Consider the following 26,652-nt stretch of genomic DNA (forward strand, 5'->3'; position numbering starts at 1 on the left):
TTAGTGCAGATTATTGGGAGATTTTAGTAGTATATTTCCTTCCTTCTTGAAGAAAATGCTTATAATGAAATAATGACAATCCCTCCCCTTTAGGTTTACACTGGGTGGGAGCTTGTAGGAGCTTATATAAATCTGGTACCTTTGGTTGGCAGGTAAAGGGTAAAGTACTAGGAAAAAGTAATCTTGGTGGCCTGGACCATGGCAAAATAAAAATTACTAAAGCCCTAACTATCACCGCACACAACCACCCCATGTGAATATGACATCTGCCACATACTGCCACACCGGGGTTGAAACCACACAGACACACGCTGTCCAGAAGGAGTCAGTGGTCAGAGGCAGACTGGCCAAGTGGGATCTGGCAATGGAGTAACGGAATAAATCCAGGCAGGAAGAGTCCTCAGGGCAAGGGCTGAGAGTCAGCATGAACAGTGGGGAGAGAAGGGGACACCCAGGAGGGGAAGACACTGTTCTGTCCTCATGTCGCACGGCCCGCTGGTTGGGCTTGGCTCAAAGTGCGAGCACAAGACCACCTGCAGGAAAATCACCTGAGGTGCTTATCAGATGCACATTCCTGGCTCCCCGCCACAGACCTGTTTAATCAGCATATTTGGGATCCAGGCCCAGGAATATGGATTTTTCACAAGCTCCCAGGTGATTCTTATACAATGAAAATTTCAGACTCACTGCTCTGTGTACATTTTGCAAACTCAGAAGTTCCCCCTGCCTAGGCGTGAATCAGTATCTGACTATGGGAGGCTCATCACGGGGCCGGGTGGGGGGTTGGGGGGGGGTGGTCTTCACGACCCCCACTGGCATCCATCGTCACCAGGATCAAATCCAAAATGGGTTTAATACGCATGTGCTTTTTGAGAAATACTGTTCAGAGCTCCCAAACCAGCAATGGACAATCTTTTAAGGCAAAAAGGCTGAAAATAAGCAACGATTTATTTTCTCAGAACTGGAAAGGGTGGAGTGACTATCTTTTCTAGCTGGATGTACTGAATTAGAACCATGCAAAACAAATACAGTTCCCCTGGGGCCTTGTGCAGGATTTAGTTCCAGATTTAATGAATGGCCACGTGCTTGGGTTAGTGGAAAATAACCCAGAGACTGGCTCATCCCCGAAGTGCAGTGGAAAAGCCTCTCTCGCCGATGCTGCAGAAGGACACTGACCCATTTCCACATCCCAATCTCCAGGCAAAGCAGGTGACACGGCGGGTGGAAGGCAGGTCGCCTGCTGTGCATCTGAGAACACAGTTTCTCGCCATCCTATGAAATGTCTATTGATCCGAGCATGTAACTTATGTCAGCCCTGACTGTCTGAAGGGAAGCTGCTCCATATCACAAGGTCATGACGAAAAGAAAACCCCAATAACTCACTATCCTTGCACACTAAGGACTGAGCATTGTTTTCCTTCCTTCTTAATAATGTCATTCTGTGGCTCTCTCCCTGTCACTGGCCTTGCTGTGGGACTTAGGTCTTATATTTGCTTTCATTTTCCTGTTTCTCCCCTGGCTTAACTTTTCCGATTCATGTCACAGCAAACACCTGCTTTACATGCTGTCTCTGCTGCAGCCTCATCGATGGCGCAAAAGGCTGATTTAACTCCGCGAGAAAAAGCCACTGCTCCCCAAGCCCTGGGACTTTTCTGAATCCTCCTTGCTGCCTGTCAGGATCCCCACTTCTGTACTGAAGAACTGTCTATCAGTGCTTAATTGATTTAATGGGCACCTGCCTTGCAGGGGGTCCTGGTGGGCTTAATGAATGCCCAAGTTTGTCAGGTTCTGTGAGACGCACAGAGGGAAGGAGGTGTGGTGACGGTACATGGCCGCTGCTGTCAGGAGCCGCCGTTGTGACGACGACGCAGCCCTTAAGAGATGAAACAGACAACGTGCAGACGCCATGAGGAGAAGCGGGGGAGCTGTGAAGACCACGGAGCTGGCTCTGTCCTCACGGCTCATGCTCTTACCCCAAACTACCAGGTAGGCAAAGCTTGTATTCAGAGGTACCACTCTCCTTTCTCTTTTACATTATTTTGTCCCTTGATTCATTCCTTCTCTGCTGTTCTCCCACGCCCTCCTTTCTCTCCATCCCTCACTCTGGTTCTCCCACCTCCTCTTATCTAGGAAACATTCCTGGCTTGTACCCTGCTGTCAGAAAAGCAAAGGACAAACTGATTCACTTTAAGGAATAAGTGACTAATAAGGTTAACATCCTTCAGTAGCATGCGTATTTTAAGAAGAAAATCTTAAATCTAAGGGGGAAAAAAACATTATAATGGTGGAAATTCACACAGTAGCACAGAAAAGAGGGAAAAAGTGGGGTTTTCATTGTTCCTGAAATCGCAACACTAGTTACATCCTATTGCCTTTTATTTAAAGTCAGTAAAACCTCTGTTTCTGGTATCACATATACAAGACGTATCACTTCCTTTCCACATATTCAAGTACATCCGAAATATACTTCTTTGTCTTTTTTCTTTTTAAGCCTCCATTCCTCTGGGGTTGTAGAAATTTAATTTCAATTAATTTAACTTCTCCCCTCCCGCCTTTCTGCGGGTTGCACCTACATTTTGGAGGCTTACACGGTGCCAGGTATTGGGAAGGGACATCTGGTCCTCAGGATCATTTGCCATCCATGCTGGCCTCACCCGAGGTGGCCACCGTGCCATCTGGTCTTCAGTTATTGGTGCCCCAGGTGGCTGCTGACTCACCCTTGTTCCTGACCATGAGACACATCCAGCTCTCTCTCACCTACTTCCAGGACCTCTTGGCCATATAGATGTTAACTCTTTCTACCACACAGTCTGAGCCTCGGAAATCTCCCAGAGGCTGTCCACAATCTCCCCTCATTCCTTTGTCACTCACATGACTCCAACACCATGTTGGGGCATGAGAAGAACAGCACTATTTTGTGGGCTTGCGTTGCTTCCTGGGCTCTAGCTGGGAATCTGAATGCACGCCCCTTCCATCTCTCGGCAGAGCCAACCAAGGCGAGTAAGGAGGGCATCTGCCTTTCCTCCCCAATCCTGCACCCGGCTGACCTGAAAGGGGGTGCAGGAACGTTTCTCACAGACCCACCAACCTCTGAGTTCTGGGGGCTTTCTTCCACCTCCCTTCCTCCCAAGGCTAGCCAGTCACTCCTCTTTTTTTCTAATTTCTGGGGTTATCCTTTCCTTGAGGCCACACATGCAAAACGACTGAATAGATGATCCAAAGGATTCAAGAAAAGGGTGGACAAAGATTGATTTTATTTTAAATTATCTATCAAACTGTAAAATACTGTGCTAGTCATTGTGAGAGTTATAAAGTATTGAAAAGCATAGGCCTCATCTGCAAGAAACTTACACACATAAAGGTAATGCTAAATACCAACTCAGGAGTCATACGAATTTATAAGAAAAAAAGAAGTCAGTTCATAATGGCCCCCAAACATTTTTTTTTCTTTTTTCATTTTTCCCTTTCAAGGAATTAGGACTCTTCAGCTACCAGTAATTTCTTAAAGTTGGAAGCTAAATGGAATACTGGTCATACTCTATATCAACAAATATTACGATCGCTCAAATGCGTGATTAAATAAAAAAGATCAAAGCTTTGCCATGGAATTTACTTACTTTGAGCAGTATTGGAAACAAGTGAATTCTAAGGCTAAAGGATTTGAACACCCCGCCCCCCTTAGAACTGCAATGTCATTTGCCTATTTTAGATCTATAAGGTTGGAGACTATTTCTACCTAAAAAAAAAGAGAGAGAGAGTAGCAACCACACTGTATTGGGACTTGTGTGGAAGGAGATGGTTGTATTAGTCAGGGCAAGTAAAGCCAGCTGCTACAACACCAACCCCCGAGTCTCCATGCCTTAACACAACGAAGGTTATTTTTCACTCACTTCACGGTCCGTTGCTCCTCATGGTCATCTGGGGACCTCACCTCTGCCTTTAATGCACGGCTCCCCCGGCCACCCTGCGTGACACTGAGCCCACTCACGGGGGCCAGAGAGCATGCAGGATTATTTATGGGCCTGCCTTGGAGGCACATAACTTCCTGTCACCTTTCACTGTCCAGAACTCAGTCACATGGCTCCATCTAATTGAAGAGGCTGGGAAATGTCATCTAGCAGTGGGTCCAGGAGAAAAAGGCAACGGGTTTGGTGAGCACATCACAGCTTCACTGCCATATTTGTGAGCAACATTTTCTGACGGCATAAAGCCCCCAGTGACTAAAGCTTTTAACAAAGACCTAGAGTTGTTTCAGATACAAAGAGAGCTGGAATGTCAGAGAGACACGATCCTCCCATCTGACTTCCCTTCCTTCCTCCTGCCCCCTCCTTCCTCATCTCAGTGTGCTCTCCTTGGGAGGATGGATAGGCAAAGCCTGTATCTGCATACTCGCTGGCACCATACCGGTTTCTTTAGAAAGCAGAGGCAATAGCAGTGAGAGCCGGGCTCCTCCTCCAGGTGCTCGCAGCGCCCAGGCCCAGCTCAGAAAGCGTAGCACTTGAGTATCAGCACTAATGAATGCCAGCCTCACCACTGGATGTTGGCAGAGGCTCAGAGCAGCGCTGGAGAGAAAGCCGGGTAGCTCTGATGGGTATGTGGGGTGGGCGAGGAACAAAGATGTGCTGAGCGTGTGGATGGAGGACAGTCTGTGCCGGGAGGGTTCTAATGGAAGGTATTTTGGTCTCTCTCGTGCTGTTCAAACCACGTCCAGACCCCTGTAAAGCACTTACTTTGTTGATTGAAAGGGAATCGTTCTGAGGCAGAAAATGTCAACAGTGCTAGTGGGAATTCTGCTTTTGCTCTTTAGCGTCTAAATGGCTTTAAGGAAATGGATTCACTTGGTGTTTTCAGATGAAATAGCCTTCACTTCCTGTTCTCAAACACCTCATGTGTACAGGCAAGGCAGCCTTCTTCTGGAACGAGCCACCACCTCAGGACAGAGGGCTGGCACCTCCTTAATGGTGCTGACATTTTTATCAATGGCTCAAGCTTAAGGAGCTGGTTGGTTTAGGCAGACATCTTCTTCCATTACACATGCCTCAAAAAGCTGAGGCCTGAGGAAGGGACATTAGTACAATAAGCCAAGATCACAGAAAAGCAGCAACGATACTTCTGTCATGGTCCAGGCAGAAAGGCAGTTGTCACCCAAGAGTAAAATTGGGGACGGAGAATGATGGAGAACTAATCTGGGCTTTTCAGATGGGTGCATAGGTGAAGCTGTAGATGAGGAGGAGGAATGTATCCGATCAGGGATGTACAGTAGAAAGAACCCTGTTGTTCTTTTCTTTTCACTTCTAGTAAGTTCTAAGACAGGAAGGTATTGAATTTTCCTTCCTAGGGCCTTCCAGCTAAAAATTAATCCATCTTCAGTTCATCTCTGTGGATTCAGGGGTGGGGGGAGGAGTATATAAAATTCGAAAGTATCTTCCCTCTGACATTTCTATACACATAAGCTTCACAAATATTCAAACCGACCAACTCTTTAGTCCTACCTACAGTCTCATAACTCTTTTAATTATCAAAGAAGATCAAGCTGTTATCTCAGAGATGGCAGTTGTGCCAGATGTTGGTTTCAGAGAGACTCTCTCTCTGTGCCTCCTAGAACTCTGTCACCATTTTCTGCTGGTCAAAGTTTGGGGTCCTGAGACCCTTTTTCTGGTAAGATCTTTGCCCAATCCTGCCTAGCTTAGAAAATCAAATGAGAGTCTGGGTCTCAGCTGTGAAGTTACAGTTATAGTTGAATTTTCACACACACACACACACACACACACACACACACACACACAAGCACACACTTTCCCATACACTGTCAACCTGCAGGGAGTGACATAATCACTCTTTTTCTGAGGATTTATATTTCTAAAAAGAAGCCTAATTGCCAAAAGCACACAGAACATGCTTTTGATTTCTCAAGTATATGGTTTAGAGCCGCTGTGGTTTCAGATGACAGAACTATGAGACATGGGCATTGCATTTGCTGCCCACAGAGGGCCAGTGGGGTCTTCATCATTTCATTCTTTTTTCCATTTTTCCATATACCCATCAATAATTTATTTTGAAGACTACTATGCACCGGGGGATAAGTTATATGGGAAAGGAGAATCTTGTTGCCAAAAAGTATTGAAGGAATACAGTGCTTTGGGTTTCTTGTCTTTAAAGAATTGAAGGAATTGAAAGACTAGTAAATTTGATGTTTGGCATGGCACTGAACCAATGTAAGACCGTGAAGAGTTCGTTGCCTATCCAAAGGCTTTCATTTCCCCATTCATATGTCAAATGCACTAAAAATAAGCCAGATACTATTTCTAGCTCTGAAGTCATCCTAACAGTGTCTCCAGAATGGATAGTCCTCAATGACAATCAGAGGATCTGCTAAGATTAGAAGGGGAAATAACTCAGCTAAGTGATGCTTATGTCATTCACAAGAGACCCAAGTGAAGATCTAGAGACGTTATCCAGGTAGGTGTTCCCATCTATGTATAGTGTTGGAAGCCAGTAATGAAAGTAGATTGCAGACGCGGTTACCCAGTAGAATATTTAAATGTGTCCTTATTTGACTGCAATCACACAGCCAAATATATTCAAGGGTGGTTTCCTTTACAAGAGAAAAGTGAATGAAATGCTCAAAGATGACATTAGCTCAATTTTATGTTTGAAAACTTGATTGCACCTAAGTGAGAAAACACAAAATTAAAGTTCTCAATGCAACAATGCCTAGTAACAGGGGGAGAGTTTGCCACACATGTTGGAACTCAACGTGATGTGGGTACTGAAGCCTAGACTAGGAAAGTGCCTGCAAATCCACTACTGCTGCTTCCTAGAGCTTTCCTTAGAGATTATGCAAAGAGCCCTTATCTTGAAAGTTACACCAGGAGTACATTTTGGATTGCACCCATTGAAGACCTTGGCAGAAAAGAAATGACCATTTATTGAATGTCCAACCATTGGCTTGGCATTTGTACAAATTTTAGGGAGAAATAATTTTGTCCTCTACGTCTTGTCTACCAAGACAACCCCATGGATTCAGAAAGCTGAAACAAAGCCTGTGTGTGCGTGGGAGTGAGACTTCAAGTCCTGTGGCTCTGCCACCAACCTTGCTGGGTTATTAGAGCCACTGGCTGACCGGGGACTCTCTGTACTTTTCAGGGCTTGTGGTTGTGATGACGACCTGTTTCTTTCCTTTAGAAACTTCTGGAGCTTTGGGCATGTGTAGTATACCTTGTCCACAACCAAACCAGCCCAGAGGAGCCCAGATTCCTCTCTTCTTTCTATTGGATTGCCGCCTGAGTTCCTGAATTCAGAGCTATGGGAATAATACCAGGGGCTTTTACTGTCTTTGTGAAATACCTAGGAGAATCAGGAAAGGGGAAGCTTGGTCCAGTAAAACAGTTTGGAGACCTTTCACCTAGAATTTCTCTGATGGGGCGTAATCCCTTCCCACTCTTCTCTGTGACACACATTAGGAGTATATTCGGTAAAGAAAAACATTGCCTGTGCCATGTCCATAGCCTGCTTGTAGACCTATTAATTTCATCATTTATTCAAAAAATTCTAATTGTCAGTCTACCATAGTGTTGTATTAGTCTCTTTGGGACATTCAAAGATGATTAAGACATGGCCCATCCCTGAAAGGAACTAATTGCGTAGTTTGTAAAATGACACCTGTACCAAACCCATAACATCAGCTATGCTGCTGAGCGCTGTGAGAAAATCCAAGTTCCATGGTGGAGAGGAGGTCTAAGAAAGGCGGTGACATGTGAGCTGGGCTTTGTAAGGGAAGAGTATGGCACTGCAGCATGGCAAACCACAGGATGTTGGATGACAGTAGATAAAGAGGGAAAAATGAGGATTTTTCTGTGTGTGTGTGTGTGTGTGTGTGTGTGTGTGTGTGTGTGTTGGGGGGAAAGGGCAATGAGGTTGCAGGTAAGAGGTAGGGGAAAGTTATGGAGATAACACCCGATTCTGGATGAGTTGAATTTGAAATTCCAGTTGGAGATCCCAGTGGAGCTTTCCAGCAAGCAAAAGAGAGCAGAGTCCTGAGAAAGTTTAAACTTGGGATCATATGTCTGCACAGAGGCCTGTTGAGAGATTGGAGGTTGCCTAGGAACTGGAGCTAAGTGTTACAGTGAAGCAATTAGCACTCTAAGCAACAGATACTAATGTCTTCATTACTTGCAGGCCCATCATATACCAACACACGGGGAGAAATTCAGTGTGTTCCCTGCAGAGCTTCTGGGAAAACTCAGAAACATAGGGCACTCTTGGATAGATGAGAGCAGTAGGGTTGGTCTTCAGTAAATGGATAATGTTGGGGGCATTTTGGCATTTCTCCATGAATAAAAGCTGATCTGTCCCTTTAAGTTAAAAAAAAAAAAATGCTGTACTTTCCTCCTCACCCGGAATCATTTTGAGGTTGGTGTCATGAGTAACCCTTTTGTGTTCTTGCATCTGGTGAACCCCGTCTTCTCAGAATGATGTAGACACGCGTTCTACCCTTCTGCGATCTGTCCTCGTCGTACTATTATAAGCATTATTGATCACACAATCCATTAGGGCACCATTCACCATAAATAATTTATCTCTTCAGGCATGAGCTTGTCTCTGCCACAGATGCCATCAGCAAGAACCCCCTTCAGGAGGTTTGGGCTGGAAGACAAACAACTGCATTGCGAATGTAGTTTAAACACACAAGGCCCAAGGAGACAAAAAAATAATGACTGAGCAAACCTCACGCCTGGAGACCGCGTTCTCCTGGGGAGGGTCTTTTACACCCAGAACAAATCTGAAGTGTGTCAGACCAGCCTTGCTCCCACAGAAAGCATGCTGTCCTGACAAACAGATATAAGCCTACCTTCTTAGCTGAGGGAATTTGTTTAGGCAGCATATCAATATTTGTTGAACACGCTAGAGCAATGCTAAATGCTATAATAGCAGGGGGTGGGGGGCTGGAGCTGAGGGAAGGGTAGGAACAGGCAGCAAAAGAAATAGTGGACATGGTCTCATAGCTCTATCGACTCTAAACTTCTGTTGGTCAAATAGAAAAGCACATGTAATGAAAACTATAGGATCTCTGGCAAAAAGAAACAGAAGAGAGCAAGAGCATGAAAGCTGAGGCTGCATCTATAACTTGCTGAAGGACATGTCACAGTACCGAGCACTCAGATTTCAGGCTCTAAGCAGGAGGGCAAAGGAGAGTCATCTAGACAGAGAGGTGAGTAGGAGAGCTGCTGTTCCAGGGGAGGCAAGTGATATGAGCAAGTCTGCAGTCGGGAGCTTGTGCATCATGGGTACCAGCAAAGATCTCAGCTGGTATAAAGCCTGAGAGTCACAAGTCAGGATGGTGACAGGTAGCCGCTGGGCTATGGCTTTCCCACGCCACACTAGAGTCAGAGGGGGTCTTTTGTAGGGTAGACAAGACCAGGGGGGAAATTCCTCACCTTTTCTTCCCCTTGAGTCCTTTTTTCTTGAACTCTCTAGAACTTCCTTGCTGGGGTAGGTCTTGCAGGGTGAAAAAATCATTAATCTCTCTTACAATATGTCTATATGCTAACCTGAATAAGTCAGGGTGGAGATAAGAAAACAGAGCCTAAGTCGGGTAGTTCACTAAAGAGAATTCATAGGGGAACTCACTACAAATAGGTCGGAAACGCCGAAGCACCAACAGGAGACGCAGAGGAGAGATTTGTAACAGCTAGAGCTGGAGACACTAAGGGACAAGAGCTTGGACCCTGGGAGGACACTGACACTATGGTTAAGCTGCCTGGCAAGGGCTGGGACCACAGAGGAAACACGGGCACAGTGAGAGATGCCACGAGACTGAGAGGGATGGAAATACCCCACCTCCTCCCCTTCCCTTGCCCTCTGGCTTCCTGCTAGGGCCTCCCTCTGGCCTAACCTAACTGGAAGCTCGTTGGTAAGGAAACCTAAGAAATGTTTGTACATTGTAGGTATCAGGAGAGGAAGGGTGGGGAATGGTCGGCATTTCCTTGTATCGTATTTGCAGATGACTCTCAAAGAAAAGCAAAGCCTGTCTCTTGTAAATTGATTTATAATGGAATTAGGCATCAAGTAAGACAATATTTGGAGGTACAATTTTTGTAGTGACTGCAATTAACACTACTCAGTCCACTGCCTGTCCTACTGTCGAGTAGCTGACATCAGAATTGTGGCGTAGGTGGGGAGCTGCCTGGTCTCTTTGAGGAGTCTGAGATTCCTTCCATCATAACTGCCTAAGGTTAGCTCTGGAGAAGAAGCAGCAACCACCTGTCTGACTCAGGAATGAAGGTGCTGCAGGCTCGGTGAAAGCCGAGCAGGGGCTGATCAAAGCTCACAGTTTCTGCTTCTCTGACTCAATCCCAGAGGCAAATCCCTCTGCTGTTGTTTCGGGGCCCCTCTTGATCTTCAGGGAGCTCGCACACCCCAAGGGAGAATTCTAGACCTGTCTGAGTCTCCTAGGCCTTATTCGATTAACACATTAAACCAAGGGGACCCATGCCAAAGCATCCAACGCCTGCTGGATACATGACATTGGGTCTCCCACAGACATCTTGTCCCCAAGGAGATGCCACTTTGTAACCGTTTGGGGTTATGTGCCTTTCCATTAAACAGTTCAAAACTATTTCAAATGACAGTCATGACTAGGGGTGCTAATAAAAGGAAAGAGACTGGTTTTTCGTTCCAAGAAGTTACTATTGATGTGTATCGCATTGACTTAATATAATAGAGTTCACTTAATAGGGATTGATCAACCTCAGGGCAGATGGCCTTATAGAGACATGATCCCTGACCTTATGCCAATTCAGTCAGGGTCAAGAAGAAGGCGTCTAATATTTGCTGGTGGCGGGGGATTGCTACAAGCCCAGGACTGTGGAAGCAGAGCATTGATTTTAGAGAGTGGGATATGATCACTCTGTCTGGTGCTATTGCTGCAATTTGCTGGTTCTTAAACAGACCTTGACAAAATAGGCTTGTTGTTCAGCCAGGCTGCTAATTGTGCTGGTAATTAAAAATTGGCAGTACTGAGCTTGGCACATGTTCCCTACCTTGAAACCTTCCAAATCAGCGTTTGCGTTCACAATGAGCAAAACACCTGCTCTGTTTCCCCTACTCCTTTTCTAGGACTTTCAAATACCACTTAGCTGATGCTTTCACAGAGCCTGGAAGGATTTCTGGTATTTCATTCAGAAAGATCGCATGTGCACTGCAGTAAGCAGGGCTATATATAGCCAGGGCCGACCAGAGGGCCACCTCTGAGAAAGCTCCAAGGAGCCCAGGGCATGACTGCGCTCACAGCCTCATCTTGCTCTCCGGCCAGGCTTCTCTGATGACACCACATTCTGTTCAGATTTTCTGGCTCTGGGAACCTCAGTGTTAATTCCTGGAGGCTGAGGGCCACGTGGCAGTCTACAGTTTGCAGGCTGGTTTGTGCGTACACGCTCATACATGCACATCCACTCAGAGTTAATGCGTCATCCTTCTATATTTATCCAGCTGCTGTTTCAGTCGCTCTGAGAAGTATCTGTAGAAAAACAAAGCTGCCTCTTCCTGCTATGCAAGCTGTCTGAGCTCCAGAGACAAGTTCTACTGTCTCAGCCTGTGTGTAAACGTGTAGGGGCCACGGTTCCCAGAGTGCTTGGGTCACTGAGGAGATACCTGCTCCTGCCCCCAGTTAGCACAGAGCTTAAGGCTGAGGAGCATGCAGCTTTCCTGCTCTGGCCACAGCTCCACTGTCCTTGCTCACTCCCAGTTAGGTCTGATTGCGAGGGGCACGATATGAGTGGGGTGAACATCTGGGTGTGAAAGGGGAGCTGGCCAGATAGCTACAGTATGGAATGAGTACCAATAGCTACAGTATGGAATGAGTACCTGGAAAGGTATCACAGGTTGTTAGACCTAAAAAAGATCATTGATGCCATCTTCCCAAGACTGTTGCTTTACAGGTGAGGAAACTGAGGAACATACATCCTTCAGGAACCTCTGCCCCACGTGCGGCAGCTCTGTGTCCCTGTTACATGAGGAAGAACTCATCGCCAAAGCAGCTACCGAGCATTCGAGATTCCAGACAGTGTGTAGCATTTGAAGGTGTCTTCCTTCTTCCTCCCTTCTGGAGTTCCAGCCATGAACTATATGATAGGAACTTTCGCCCTTTTAAAAGCACTGGGCAGTTAGCTGCAGCCTGTCTCTCCCCTTGTCTGCTCTGCCCGCAGGGCCACGTGGTCCCTTATGTGCTTGGTGGAGTTGGAAGGACTGAGCGTGAGAAACTCAGCCTTTCTCCCGCTTTCTTTTTGGATCTCCCTGTCTGAGGATGGGGAGAGGTGTTGTGCTCACCTCCTGCCTCTTGGGTGGCAATCACAAGGGGGTCAGAGGTCATCTGGTGTAGGGCCAGGTCTAAAGACGTAGCTCTCACTTTGTTCCAATGAAGGGACGCAGTAGATACAGTGCTTGCAGCTGTGTTGCTCGGTATGTATAGCATATGTGTGTGTACATGTATGTATGTCTGCAGAGCCCGTGTTCCCTTAGGTGAGGTGTACAAAGTGTAGATGCAGGGAGAAGTGACAGAGAGTCTGGCTGTGGCCACAATGAAGCCTTACTCTTCAAATCAGTTTTGTCATCAATAAAACACGTTTTACAAATCTCCATTTGTCCGATTTCTGAGATTATTTCTCAGTAGCACTTGTGCAACTATAATATCGGCATTCAATTCAATTAAACTACCTATTCTGTAAATACCCTGAGGGAGGGAGCAAGTTAACTCATTCCCATATGAGTGAGTGAATCTATATCACGCAATTAACACTTCTCAACCATCTACCATGAGAGGGTTGAAAGCCAAGAAAAACAGTAGGGCCAATATATCATGAGTGAGGATGGAGACCCCACCCTCCATGATCCAATTTACAGCAGATTTTATCTCAGCACTGGACAGACTATGAATCTTCCCCTCTCCTCCCAGTGAACCTGGGCCTGTGTTGTAGGCAGCACAGTGGGTAAAAGGATATCTCAGGATTGGGGCATGAGTTCCGCCTTTCTCCAGCCTAACCATAGGACAGTGGGCTGCTCTTTTTTCCTTAGATTCCTTGTCAGGAAATTGGGACAATATCTCTCATCACTGTGGGAATGAGGAAATTGTGTAAAGATCTTAGAAAATGTCTGGCTAATAGTAAGCCCTTAATAAATGTTAGTGATTATTATTGGTAGTAATAAAATATTTTTCTGTCACCAAAAATATCCAATGAGGATGGATCTTTAGAATATGTCAATGAGAAAATGTGCTTTGCTTTTAAAATAATTTTGTTTGTCAAATATTTTAGGAGGAATACTTTAAGTGAGAAATAGCTATATAGCTTTCTAGCACATATGAATTGGAATTTAGTTGTTAAAAAATAGAAATGCCATTTTTATTGCTTTCCACACCCACACCATCTCAAAGAACATTTCTTAGCTGCTTTTGCCCAAAGACATATGTCATACCTACAATCTAGTGACAACTGACTCCTGAAAGTCTTGATATGGATTCCTAAGTAGGGGCATTTCTAATTTTGAAATGAACTGTGTGGTTCAAAAGCTCCAAGCTTTCCAACAAGTAGATGATTGATGAGACTTTCTTGTTCACTGATCAAGCTTGGTAAAAAGGAAAAACAAGAACTAAAAATACCCTTTGTGTTTGAACTAGGGGCACTGCAAGTAAAGGGAGATCAGATTTACATATGTGATCACATAATTATATATTTAATTGGTAGTTTGGAGTAAAATTATCCTTAAATGTAGGCATTTTTATTGTCTCATCTCATAAGTTTGCAGTTATTTCTACAAAGAGCAGAATGCTTCCTTGATTTTTTTTTTCAATTCAAGTTACCATCTAGGAATTTTGCAACCTGTAGAACTACCAAGAAAGAAACTCATTTGAAGGTCACATTAGCTTTCACATGAATTTTCTGTAAAGTTGAGGTGACGTTTTGTATGTTAACTACAAGTAAGGGTGACATAATAAGCAATGGTCATTTACGTTGTATTCCTATCCTCCAGTTGGAATGTCCAGGTGAAGGGTTCCTTAAAGTACCTCTCACCAAGTCAGTCCTCCATCTTTTAATGCCAGAGGGTCTTCATGTCATTTTACCCATTTGTCCTCAATTATTGCATTTCCATTTGAACAAATAAACTAACAGCCACTAACTCAAAGTTTATCTTGGAAGCAAAGAGTTATCAAACTGGAAATGTAAAATTTAAACTTAGGAGATGAGCGAGTGTGGAGAGTAATAAGAACAGAAAATTCAACTTTTATCGCAAATCTTCCATCTGCATTTAAGAGATAAGAGTCTCAGATCCAAGGACCTACGCTACTATCCTGGGGCAGGCGGCCATTAAATTCAAGACTCTCTTACTAATTTACAAAGTAAGGCCCAGGATAAAGGCAGTAAGTCATCATTTCATAAAAGAATTGGGTCCTATTCTTTCTGTCTTTTTGGGATTCCAGTGCTTCCCATGAGTGAGGAGAACTCAGCCCCATAACAGGAGCCCTACACACTGGAGAACAAAGTATCCCAGAGTGATTCTCCCTTATGTATAAATTTCAAGGAGATAGAGAAGAAGAGCAGTGGACAAAGAAGCTGGCCAGGTGTTTGGTGGAGACACTAGTGTCAAGAGCAATGAGAGGTTGGTCTCGGAGGACCATGAGATGACCAGGGCTATACAGCTGCCCCTCCAATTCTCTAGGAGCCATGGCTCTGCGGCTGCTGAGATGTTTCCCTGCCATTTTTTTCCTTTCTGTCTATTCTTACAATAACTCCCTACTGCCAAATGGGTCTGAGTCCCTTGAACCCAAGAGAATCAAACACTGGATAATACTTTCTATCTAGAATGAGAGGGCTAGGTGGCAATTCAGTGTCCCCATAATGTTAGTACTCTTATGTAAAGAACCTAGTTCTTTGACCCCAACCAATCTTCTGAAAAGAATGTGATATTCTCTCTTTTCCATGAGTGAAATAATAAAAATGGAAATCTCTATTCTTCCCCAGATGTCAACAGACGTAACTTTTCTGGGGGGAAATTACTTTTGAGTCATGGTACAAAGTAGTAGACTGTAGCTTAAATATTTAAAAGGGAAGAGTACAGCTAACAATACCTAGCACTAGTCGTGTAGCCGCACAAGTTCTATACTCCGTTCCCTAGTCTAATCCTCACAGCAGCCCTTTGAGATAGGTGTTATCTTAGCCCCTTTTTAAATATTTTAGTGACTAACCAGAAGCCACACAACTAGTAAGTGGGATTCAAACTCAATTTTAACTCCAGAGCTTGAGCTCCTAAGCAGTGTATTATAATAGGAGCAAATTCTTAAAACATACGTCACGCAGTCTCTGGATGGGACATTTTCTGTTCCCAGACATGTCTTCCATTAGCAGGTCCAAGCAGCAGCCCACCTGCAGCCTCTTTGGTCAGCAACGGGTCCCCTCAGTGAGTCACCATTGAGAGTGACACTGCCCGGAGGGACCACAGTGTTTCCTGGGCTCCAACAAATCACCAGGGATAAAGGTTATCCTCTCTGAGCTCTTTGAACACATCAAGCTAGATTTTTCACAAGTCTCTACCTGGTTCTTACCTTTTGCTTCAATTTCCAAGAGATTTCTGGCTTCGGGCCTTTTTCCCTCAGGGGAGAGAAGAAAGGCTATAATGTGATTTTATTACATAAGAGAAATAGGTTTAACATGCACAGCAGCTTTAAGATATCAGGTTGCTGTGAACTTATGTGGTGGTGAGACATTTACAAAAATAACAATAAAAGTTCCAGAAGCAGGTCTCTAACTGTTTCCCCACAATGGCATTGGACAGATGCTCTGGAAAATGCCATTCAAGATGTGTCATCCCCCCCAATGCTTATTCCCCGTCAGTTGCAGTCTTATTGTTAGAAACACAAACACCACACAGGTCGGCAATGTAATGTCAGGGACCTTTCATCAATACACCAGCACCAGGGCCTCAGCCGAAAGAACTGAATGGGAGAACTGTGGTAACTCTCTCGATTGTTCACTGTGGGGACATTTTCATTCAGATACGTATGTGTGTTTCACAGGATCCTTCTTACAACATCAGGGGGAGGCCTTGTCAGAAGGACAGCTTCCCAAGTCAGTAACCACTCCCAAGGAGGAAATCCAGGATTTTTTTTTCTCTCTCTCCTAGCTTCAAATTCACAAATACACTTATTCTTTAGTTGTTTGTAATGCAAATAACAGTAAGCATTTCAGAGTGTCCCAATGGGAAACCTAGCACATAGACCAGGAGAGGAGAACAGGCAGGGGTTGTCAGGAAAGGCGTGGGCAGAGGGCGCTAGTGTGGGGGACACAGTTTTCAGAATCACCTGGATGATTCATTCAAAGTGTTTTTCCCCTGCTGTGTCTACCACTCCACCCCAGGAGGAATCATTACCATTGCGAGCACAGTGAACCCCTTAGATCTATCGGAGGGAGAAGAAATCTTGAGTCACCTGAATGCAAACCATTTTCGACAAAGCAGAATGATAACGACTGACTCCCTGGGAATGGGATCCTTTAGTAGCAGGTGTGATTCTCAGTCCACAAATTAAGCTGTGCAAGCAATATTAAATCTCTATTTTCTAGAAATCTACTATGTTGGCCTTTGTGTCCCAATCTCTCCAGGCTCCCAAGAAAATATCATCTCCATCATTGCTGGGGCCTCCCTTCTCTCCCTCAAACTCATGTCAGGTGCCCTGTATATTCTGCAGTGAAGGCCCCTGTAAATGGGGAGAACTCTGGTGTTTGTCATCTGTCCCACAGGTTTCCACTAAGACTTCCATTGTCCTTTGTCCTAAGGGCTCTTCAGGACTGATGACACTTTATGTTTCCAAGTCACACCTAAGATGGGAATCGTTTGTATGGTGGCTTCAGGATCCTCTGCCTGGGTAGTACATGCAGCACTTCCTCTATGCTTCCTGCGGCTTCCTTTTTGCTGTATTCCTAAAAGCCTCCCTTAAGAGTTTAGTCCTGGTGCAGGGACCTTTTTTCTACTCTGGGAAAGGCTCTTTTTCCTTCTATAATCCTGTTACTTCTTATAAACCCTTATGCTTTGCTTTCTCTGCAAACGTTCTAAGTTTCTCTATGGGCTCAGGATTCTGGAAACAAAACCCAGAAATTCTTGGAAGTTACTTCTTTCTATCCTACCACATACCTCTCTTCCTTGAGACTATGAAACACAGAATCAGCTCCAAGTTTGAGCAAGAGAAATATACAGAAAATAGCCAGCTAGCTAGCTAGATGATGATGATGATAGATAGATAGATAGATAGATAGATAGATAGATAGATAGATAGATAGATAAATTAATGACCCAAAATACTATGCCATCACATTTTTATACCCTCTTCATTGGTGATTCCCAGGTCTCATTTTCAAATATACCTAGAAAGATGTTTTTGGACTGCTGCAAAAGTCCTCCAAAACTTTCAAAATCAAGTTAACGCTGATGAAATTTAAATTTTAAAACATAAATAATAGTTGTGGTTAAAGGTCAGAGAATTAAGAGCTGATAAAAGCGTTGTTCCCACCCTCACAATAAGAAACAAAGCTGGATAAACTTCAAATTATCAACGTTTCTTGAACCTGCCAGAGAACTAATATTGCAGGCAAACAACTAACTAAAACCAAGAGAAAGACAAAGGCCTGCAGGGAGAAACAGATTCCAGCATTTGCTTACCTGAGACAGATGGTGTTGAATCCCATAAAAGCTGGTACGAAGATTAAACTAAAAATGTTTAAAGAATTGCTAAAGGACAAGTGTGGGCTAGCACGAGAGTGTGAAGTCCCAGGGGGCCTGCAGACAGAGGAGGGTTCACACCCGCTGGTAGATTTTCTTCTGAGCACCTGTAAGATGCTCATTGCGGCAGGAGAACTGCAGCCACTACCTAAGTCATCCTGATACATCTTTATCTCTCCTACCCAACAAAGCCTAAGTCTACAGAGGGAAGGGGAACAAAACTACCCTGAGGGCACGGGTGGAAACCCACTGCTCTCTGAGAGATTAATGGGGTGGGGGTGGGGAGCGCTCCCACAAAAATACTTGCCAGGTCCAGCACTACAGCTGGAGAAAGGGCAGGAACACTTGAGACCCAGGTTTCCAGTGACTAAGGCCGAGGCTTCAGGAGGGAAAAAGAGATCAACCCTCCCCCACCCTCTACCACCACGCTGACAGGATTGCAGTGGAATTCAGCTGAGAGAAACAAGATACAGACTCTCTCATAAGACCTAAATGAAGACCCCAAACCAAGAGGGGAGACAAAAACAAGTGTCACTAGAGGAATTGGAAGCCGCTGGAGCACTGAGGGTAACCATAGCAACAACAAACTCCCAGTCCAATTCCCGACTAGATTAACACAAACTCTCACATTAAAGACCTACAGAAGGAAAGGGATACTCATCTCTAAGTATAAAAAACATTCACTTAGTATCTATTATCCTGTACAATATGTTCACATTTCAACAACAACAAAATTACATGACATACAAAAAGGCAAGAAAAAACAGTCTAGAAAAACAAAGCAATCTTCAAAACCAGATTCAGATATATGTTGGATTTATCACACAGTGAACTTAAAATTACTATGATTCATATGTGAAAAGATCTAATGGAAAAAGTAGGGAAAATGCAAAATCAGATAATTTCAGTAGAGATATAGAAACAGTAAGAGAATAAAATGAAAATGTTAGAAATCCAAAACTCAGAAAAAGATATGAGGAATTATCTTTGACAGAATCATCAGTAAACTTGAATAGTCAAGGAAAGAGTCAATAAAATTTACCCCAACTGAAACACAAGGAGAAAAAAAGAGTGAGAAAGAAATAGAACGAAGTGTCCAAGAGCTGTGGGACAATATCAACAAGTCTAACACATACACAATTTAGACTCTCAGGAGAAAAAAAAGAGAAGAAATATACAGGAAATAATGGCTGAGAATTTTTTAAATTAGTGGCAAACAACAAACCATCGATCCAAGAAGCTCAGGGAACACCAAGAAGAATTGAAAAACAAAAATAAAACAACAAAACAAAAAGTAAAACACCAAGACATGCCAAAGACAAAGAGGAAATCTTGAAGGAAACCAGAGGAGAATTACCTACAGAGGAACAAGGATAAGAATTACAGCAGATTTCTTGTGAGAAACTGTAAAATAGAATGATATTGTCAAAGTGCTAAAAGGGGAAAATGTCAGTCCTGAACTCTACATCCAGAAAAATGTCCTTCTAAAGTATAGAAACAATAAACACTTTCTCAGACAAACAAAAATCTAGGGATCTACCTACAAGCAGGTATACCTTTTAAGAAATGTTAAAGGAAGTTCTTCAAGGTAGAAGAATATAATATGTGCTAGAAAATTGGATCTACACCAAGAAATGAAGAGTGTCAGAAATGAAATAAATGAATGGCTTATAAAATCATTTTTGTCTTATTTTAATTGCTTTGAAAAATAACGGTTTAAAGCAATAATATTAACAATGTATTGTGTGTTTATAGTACATATAAAAGTGAAATGTATGAAAACTATGGCACATGAGAGGGAGAGAATAATGGGAATATAATGTTATAAGGTTCTTGAATTATATGCATACTACTATATTTGAAAGTAGATTCAGATTTTTTTTTAAATGCATATTGTAAACCCTAGGACAACCATTAAAAAAGTTTTTAAAAAATTGAATTAAACCCAGGGAAGGCAGAAAAGGAGGTAAAAAGAAATAAGTAACAATGAAAACAAATTAAAAACAGCTAGTAAAATGGTAGATTTTAATCCAACTATATCAATAGTGATCTGTAATGAATGGTCTAAATACACCAGTTAAAAAACAAAGGATCAGAATTGACTTAAAAAAAAAAAAAAGGAAAGGACTCAAGTATATTCAGTCTATGAGAAACCCACTTTAAATATAAAGGCATATTTAGGTTAAAAATAAAATGATGGAGAAAGATGTATCATGTATACACTAACAAAGTATTTACATTAATTTTATACAAAGTAGGCTTCATAACAGGAAGTATTATCAGAGATAAAGAGGATATTATGTTATGAAGAAAAACCAATTCTCCAAGAAAATATAATAATCTTAAATGTATACGTACCCAACAACAAGCTTCAAAATACACGAGCAAAAACTGGTAGTTATGGGCGAAATTGACAAACCTACAATTTTAGATGAAATTCAACACTCCTCTCTCAGAAACTGACAGAACAAGGAGCAGAAGACTCAGTAAGGACGTAGATGGCCAGAACAACTCCATCGACCAACTTGTCCCATCTGACATTTCTAGAGGACTGACTCCAACAGCAGCAAAACACACATTCTTCTCAAATGCATAGAGAACATTCTCAGCCATAAAAAAACCGTAAGGAAGAATAGAAAATATACGAAGTATTTTCTCAAACTATATGGAATTCAACTAGAAACGAATAACAGAAAGATATTTATTTGATAAATATCCAAATATGTGGAAATTAAGCAAGATGCATCTAAATCCATGAGTCAAAAAGTAAGCTTTCAGAGAATTGGAAAAATATTTTGAACTAAATGAAAATAAAAACACAACATATTAAAAATTCATAGGAAGCAGCTCAAGCATCTTTAGATGGAAATTTATAGCCTTAAATTCTTTATTAGAAAAGAGCTATAGAAAGACCTGAATTTAGTAACCTATTTTTCCACCTTAAGAAATTAAAGGGGAGTAAGTTAAGTCTAAAGCAAGCAGATGAAAGGAAATAATATAGAACAGAAATCAATGAAATTGAAAAAAATATACATTAAATCAATTAAACCAAAAACTGATTCTTTGACTAAGTCTTAAAATTGATAAGCCTCTGGTCAGGCTGTTCAAGAAAAAGAGAAAGACACAATTTTACCAATATCAGGAATGAAAGAGGGAATATCATGGCTAACCTCATTAAAGCATAATAAGGGGACATGATAAACAACTCTATGTTCATAAATTCATCAATTTAGATACAATTGACCAATTCTCTGAAAAGCCCAAACCACTAAAACTTACTCAAGAAGAAACGCTCAACTTGAATTGTCCTATATCTATAAAAGAAATTAAAATTGTATTCTGAAAACTTCCAAAAAGGAAATCCATATGGTTTCATTAGTGAATTCCACAAAATGTGTAAAGCAGAGATAACATCAAATATACACAATATCTTCCAGAATATAGAAGAGAAAGGAATATTTCCCAATTCATTTTCTGAAATCAGTATTACCCTTAAGCCCAAACCAGACTATATACTGCAAAGAAAAGATAACTGTAGACCAAAATACCACACAAATACCCCATTTCCTCCAAAATAAGATCTAGCCGGACAATTACCTCTAATGCATCTTTTGGAGCAAAAATTAATATAAGACCCTGTATTATATTATATTATATTATATTATATTATATTATCATATTATACCTGGTATTATTATATTATATTATATTATATTATATTATATTATATTATATTACATTACATTGTATTGTATTATATAAGACCCGGTTTTATTTTACTATAAGAAAAATAATATTAATAATATATTAATTTTTGCTCCAAAAGATGCATTAGAGCTGATGGTCCAGCTAGGTCTTATTTTCGGGGAAATGTGGTATAAAGACAAAAAATCTCAACAAATATTAGCAAATTGAATCTAGCAACATATAAAAAGGAAACTACATGGCCATGAATAAATAAATGAATGAATACGGGACTAAATAAATAAAATAAATACATGTCCATAAATAAATTGGTATTTATCCCAGATCTCAGTAATTTGAGGATGGTTCAAATTTTTTTAAATCAATTTAATTCCCCATATTAACCGCCTAAAAAAGAAATTTACTCAAAATGGATTATACACCTAAACGTAAAATGTACAACTATAAATCGTCTAAAAGAAAACATAGCAGAAAGTATGTGTAACCTTGGGTTGGGTAATGAGTTTTTAGATACCACATCAATCTATAAAAGAAAAAAATTGATGACCTTGGACTTTATTAAAACTTAAATCTTTTCTCTGCCGAAGATATAGTTAAGGAAATGAAAAGACAAGGCACAGTCTAGAAAAAAATATTTACAAACGACATATCTGACAAAAACTTGTATCCAGAGTTGGTAACATCTTAAAAATGAACAATCAGAAAAGAAACCACCCAATTCTTAAAATGGGAAAAAGAGCTAGACAGATATTTCACCAAAGAAGATATCCGTGGCAAGTAAACATATGGACGCTCAGCACCATTTGTTACCAGGAAGATGCAAATGAAAACCATAATATGAGAGCACTACACATTTATTCGAATTGCTAAAATCCAAAAAACCTGACAGCACCAAGTTCTGGTGAGGATGAAGAGCAAACAGGAACTTTCATTCATTGTGGTTGAGCGCACAAAATAGTACAACCATGTTGAAAGACAGGTGGGTCATTTCTGATAAAGTTAAATATATGCTTACGACGTGACCCAGAAATCACACCCCCAGGTATTTCAACTGAAAACGAGTTGAAGCTTATGTTTACACAAAAGCTTATAGAAGAATCTGTGTAACAATTTTATGCGTAGTCATCCCAAATCGGAAACAACCAGGATGTCCTTTCCTTCAACAGAGTAATGGATAAATGAACTTGACATATCCATAAAATGAACTCTTATTCAGCAATAAACATGAATGAGCTTTGATTCACACACAATAACACAGATGAATATTAAATGAATTCTATAAATGGAAAAAGTCAGACCAAAAAAGGCTACATATTGCATAATTCCATCTTTATAAAATTATGCAAAAGGCACATCAGTAGGGATAGAAAACAGGTAAGTGGTTGCCAGGGGTTGGGGAAGAGGAGAGGTTTTCTACAGAGGGGCTGCACTGGGTAATTTTTAGGGTGACAGAATGTTCTATGTGGTAGTGGGGTGGTAAATACATGACTCTCTATATTTGTTACGCTCCGTAAAACTGTACACTACAAAAAATGCACTTTATTGTACGCACATTGAAAAAAATATTAACCAAGATGACAGGGAGATCCCAATAGGAAATGCAGAATAAAACGATTTGCTAAGTAGCAAGTTTGAAAGAGTGTCAAAGAGTAGAGAAAATAAACAGCAACAGTTGTAATGTCAGGATTTCAGAAAAGTTGATGTATAACTTCTTTGTTCACTGTGCCACATGAATGCTGTGTTAATGTGAGCTCCTGAAGAGCACGGTCTGTGTTTGTCTCCCTCTGTAGGCCTGAGGGTTATAGTACAATGTTTCTCAATGTTTCCCCTTTTAAGGAGGAAAATTTCTTATGGGCTGTCAACTCACAATGCTGGTATTTTTAATCATCTTGTTTTAAGAGTATGTATAAACTAATACTATATGTACTTTTATGCTGACAGTTCTTGACAGCTATGAAACCATAACAAAATGAACAAGTAGAAAGGAGACTATAAGCCCAGTAAAGCTCAATCTAATACCATTCAATTGGTGAGAGCAAATCACCTCTCACAATGTGGTTGGGTCTTTTGAGGTGGGCATGTCTGACTGCTCCTGGAACTAAGTGTTCCTGCCATTATTGTCTCTTCAAACAATTGCACAAACGTCATTTCTACAGCATACCACGGTGTCACATAAGATGGCCTGAAGAGAATGGGAATCACTTCCCACATTCACACCATCCTACTGCTAGACCCTATATAATGATCCCAGTGCCATTGGCACCCAGCCTGTGATAAATCAAATTTAAGGTAAACTTGGTCCTTGTCGTCTGAGGAGCGTAAGGGCGAAGACATCACAATGCTGCAGATGGGCAGAATTCATCTTGGGAGGAGGCTTTGCTATATTTGTCCCAGATCTGCCTGCTTTAGAAAATTCTGACAAGCGGAAGAGGCAAACACCACCCTCACGTGGGATTTCAAACTCTTGCACCATTACACCGATCTGTTTTGAACTTCTTGGAACGCCCTGAGGTTACAGTAATGCTTTGTACTGTGATTCCGAGACTGAAAAAAAAAAATCACTTATAGGTGGGTAGCACCCATAACTCATCAATTTAAATAGAAATTTTTAAATACATTGTTTGACACTTGATTCTGTTGATTACCTGTGATTTGGAGAAATTTGTGCCATAACAATGAATAGTCAAGTGCTAATTCTGGAGTAATTCTTGCTGTTTTACAATGGTGCAGCCAGTTTTTGCTTGAGTCTGTAAGACAGCAAGTTGGGGGCTGGGCTCAAGCTGTGTCAGAAGAAGAAGCTGCTTTGCATATGTTTCTGTAGGGCCTGGTGTGGCTCCTGGTTGGGCAGCTCAACAGACAAGACAGTCAAAGATCTCCCTGCACTGCCCCTCCAATGCCAGCGCCTCGCTTGAGAAACAGCGGTGAGGAAGTGGGTACATATGTGGGTGGAGCCAAATCCTGGCAGCCACACTCACCAGCTATTTTGTCCTTGGGCAAATACCAGTGTCTCTGTGCTTTCATTTCCTCACCAGTAAAGTAAGGTAACGGTGACAAGGGTCAAGTGAGGACATGCAGGGAAGGTCCTAACAGAAATACTAGCACACGCTCTGTAAATGTTAACTGTTATTATTGTCACACTTAACACACGGGATTGGAATCACCCATGTCTCCCCTCTTTGCTTTAAACACAACCGGCCTATGAGTGTTTGGAGGGCAGGGAAGATCAGTTCCTCTCCTCTGTACCCATGGTCCTGAGCACGCAACACTCAGTCAAGGTGTTTTGAACTAAAGAGAGGGAATAGAATTGGAAAATTGTTCAAGAGAGAGCCAAGAGATTGCACCCAAGCAAAGGGACAAAAATGAGTTATTTTTACTTGGGAGGGGAGGAAAGTTCATATCCGTGTGCCACCTTAGAGTCAGCCTCTGTAACCAACATATTTTCATCTCAGTGCAATAAACCCATCATCTCTCATAGTTACTTTGAGTAGATTGTTGGTGGCCATTCTGTAACTACAGGTTGTTTTCTCTGTTGCAAAATAAACCTGAATGCTAATAAGCAGACCAATTTTTAAAAAGCCTTCCCTAAGGTAGGTGCCGGAAATGTTTTTGCTCTGGGTTTTGGATATATATCATACATCAATAACCTTACAATTTGCCCACTTTATAGTGTGATACCTCAAAACAAGAATTTTAAAAGCCCTTGGCCCATCAATAATAGCGATTCAATCTGACGCCTGTTTACAGGATGACCACTGCTGCTACCTTGACAGTGCTTTCCTTGGTACCATTCAACTTACTGCTCCCAAAGGCGTCTCGGGACACTTCTTGCTATTTACTTTGAATAGGCAAAGTCCTCAAGACTTCAAAATACTGAGGCTTCTTGTTAATGAGCACCCAAAATTAATGTTCACACAATCTGTCCACCAGAGGGAGCCAACACAGCCAGAATAATCGGAATAGACTGACCTTAGCAAGCCACCAGTCAAGCTTTTCAGACAGGGAGGCAAACGTTCCACAGAAGCAGCTATCAGTTTCTTGGTTCCTAGGAGAACATGTGAAAATACAGCAAAGGCATGTTTAACTCATGACTTTATTCTTCTCTTCAACAGTAGACATGTTTTAATAATAAGAGGCCACTGACTTTGGGGACATTAACACTAGAGTAAGGACATGGGCATACAAAAAAAGCTAGTTCACCTCTGAAAACCACTTTACAGATTAGGAAGAATTGTCAGGTGGAGAAGCGAGTCCTGGTAATTTTTCTCTTTAATGCAAGAATTTAATTTATAAATACAGTTTATTGGAGAAGAAGAAAATAGTTTCCACTGAATTGATGCAGGGCCACCATTCCCATGTAGGCAAATTAGAAGAAGGCACACCTGTCTGTCAGGTCTGGGGCATGGCTTCGCGTGCATAGCATGGGATGGATTTCAGGCCCCACTTTCCCCTCCCAGGCAGCTCTGTACAGGGACAACCACACATCTCTATGTAGCAGCCCCCAGTCTGGGCAGAGGTGGCTCCCAAGGGCTGCTTGGAGGTGTTTTTAATCCTCCTTCTCCCCTGTTCTCTGATAAAGACAATCATATTTTCTTAATCGATGACAAGTTGCCCACCTGCCCCCTTCCAATCAGAATCCAGTCAGACCTTAAGTTTCTCCCATGGCAAAATTCTGGGTCCACCACCGAGCTATGGAAAGGAGCATTTTCCATCCTGTTCTCTGCTTCCAATCTACCCAGCTGGAAAGGCCTTGCTCATATTTTCCAAGGTACCTTTTTACTTTATAATTTCCATTTCCTGATCACTCCCCAGCTCCTGATTTTTGTAACCATGAGTGTTTCTCATTGGCTAAAAATTTTTGTAGTGGGAAACGGTAACCAGATATTTATTTAAACGTCTTATATGTGACTCTCAGTCCTTAACTTATTTGACCTGACATCAGCACTTAACCCTTTTGATCACTCGGTCTTGGGAACAATTTCTTCATTTGGCTTCTAGGACTCCTCCTTATCAATCTCCTGAATTGATTCCTCCTTATCTTCCCGATTTCTAAGTGTTGACATTCAAGAGCCACCCTCTCCCGTGCTCTGTCTACACCCTTGCGTAGGTGCTTTCACCTGGCCATGGCTTTTACACGGTATCACAGACAACTCTCAAGTTGCATTGTTATAAAAATGCCTAGCCATA

General features: G+C 42.1%; 1 protein-coding gene and 1 long non-coding RNA gene across 4 annotated transcripts in view; one reads left to right on the forward strand and one right to left on the reverse strand.

Annotated features, from left to right (window-relative positions):
- Positions 1-26,652, reverse strand: part of LOC308509602 — a 147,276-nt gene that overhangs the window by 88,295 nt on the left and 32,329 nt on the right. Inside the window, exon 3 of the long non-coding RNA XR_013995218.1 lies at positions 25,435-25,510. This is a non-coding gene — a long non-coding RNA (uncharacterized lncRNA). The remainder of the gene's footprint in view (positions 1-25,434; positions 25,511-26,652) is intronic.
- SCOC (short coiled-coil protein) overlaps positions 1,132-26,652 on the forward strand; it is a 63,659-nt gene continuing 38,138 nt past the window's right edge. Inside the window, exon 1 of one of the 3 annotated variants that reach the window (XM_081077810.1) lies at positions 1,132-1,986. The gene's annotated coding sequence lies outside the window, so the exon portion shown is untranslated. The remainder of the gene's footprint in view (positions 1,987-26,652) is intronic. The other 2 variants (XM_081077812.1, XM_081077811.1) reach the window with 2 other exon arrangements.

This window comes from Rhinolophus hipposideros, assembly GCF_964194185.1.
Source record: "Rhinolophus hipposideros genome assembly, chromosome: 16".
NCBI classification, from domain to species: domain Eukaryota; kingdom Metazoa; phylum Chordata; class Mammalia; order Chiroptera; family Rhinolophidae; genus Rhinolophus; species Rhinolophus hipposideros.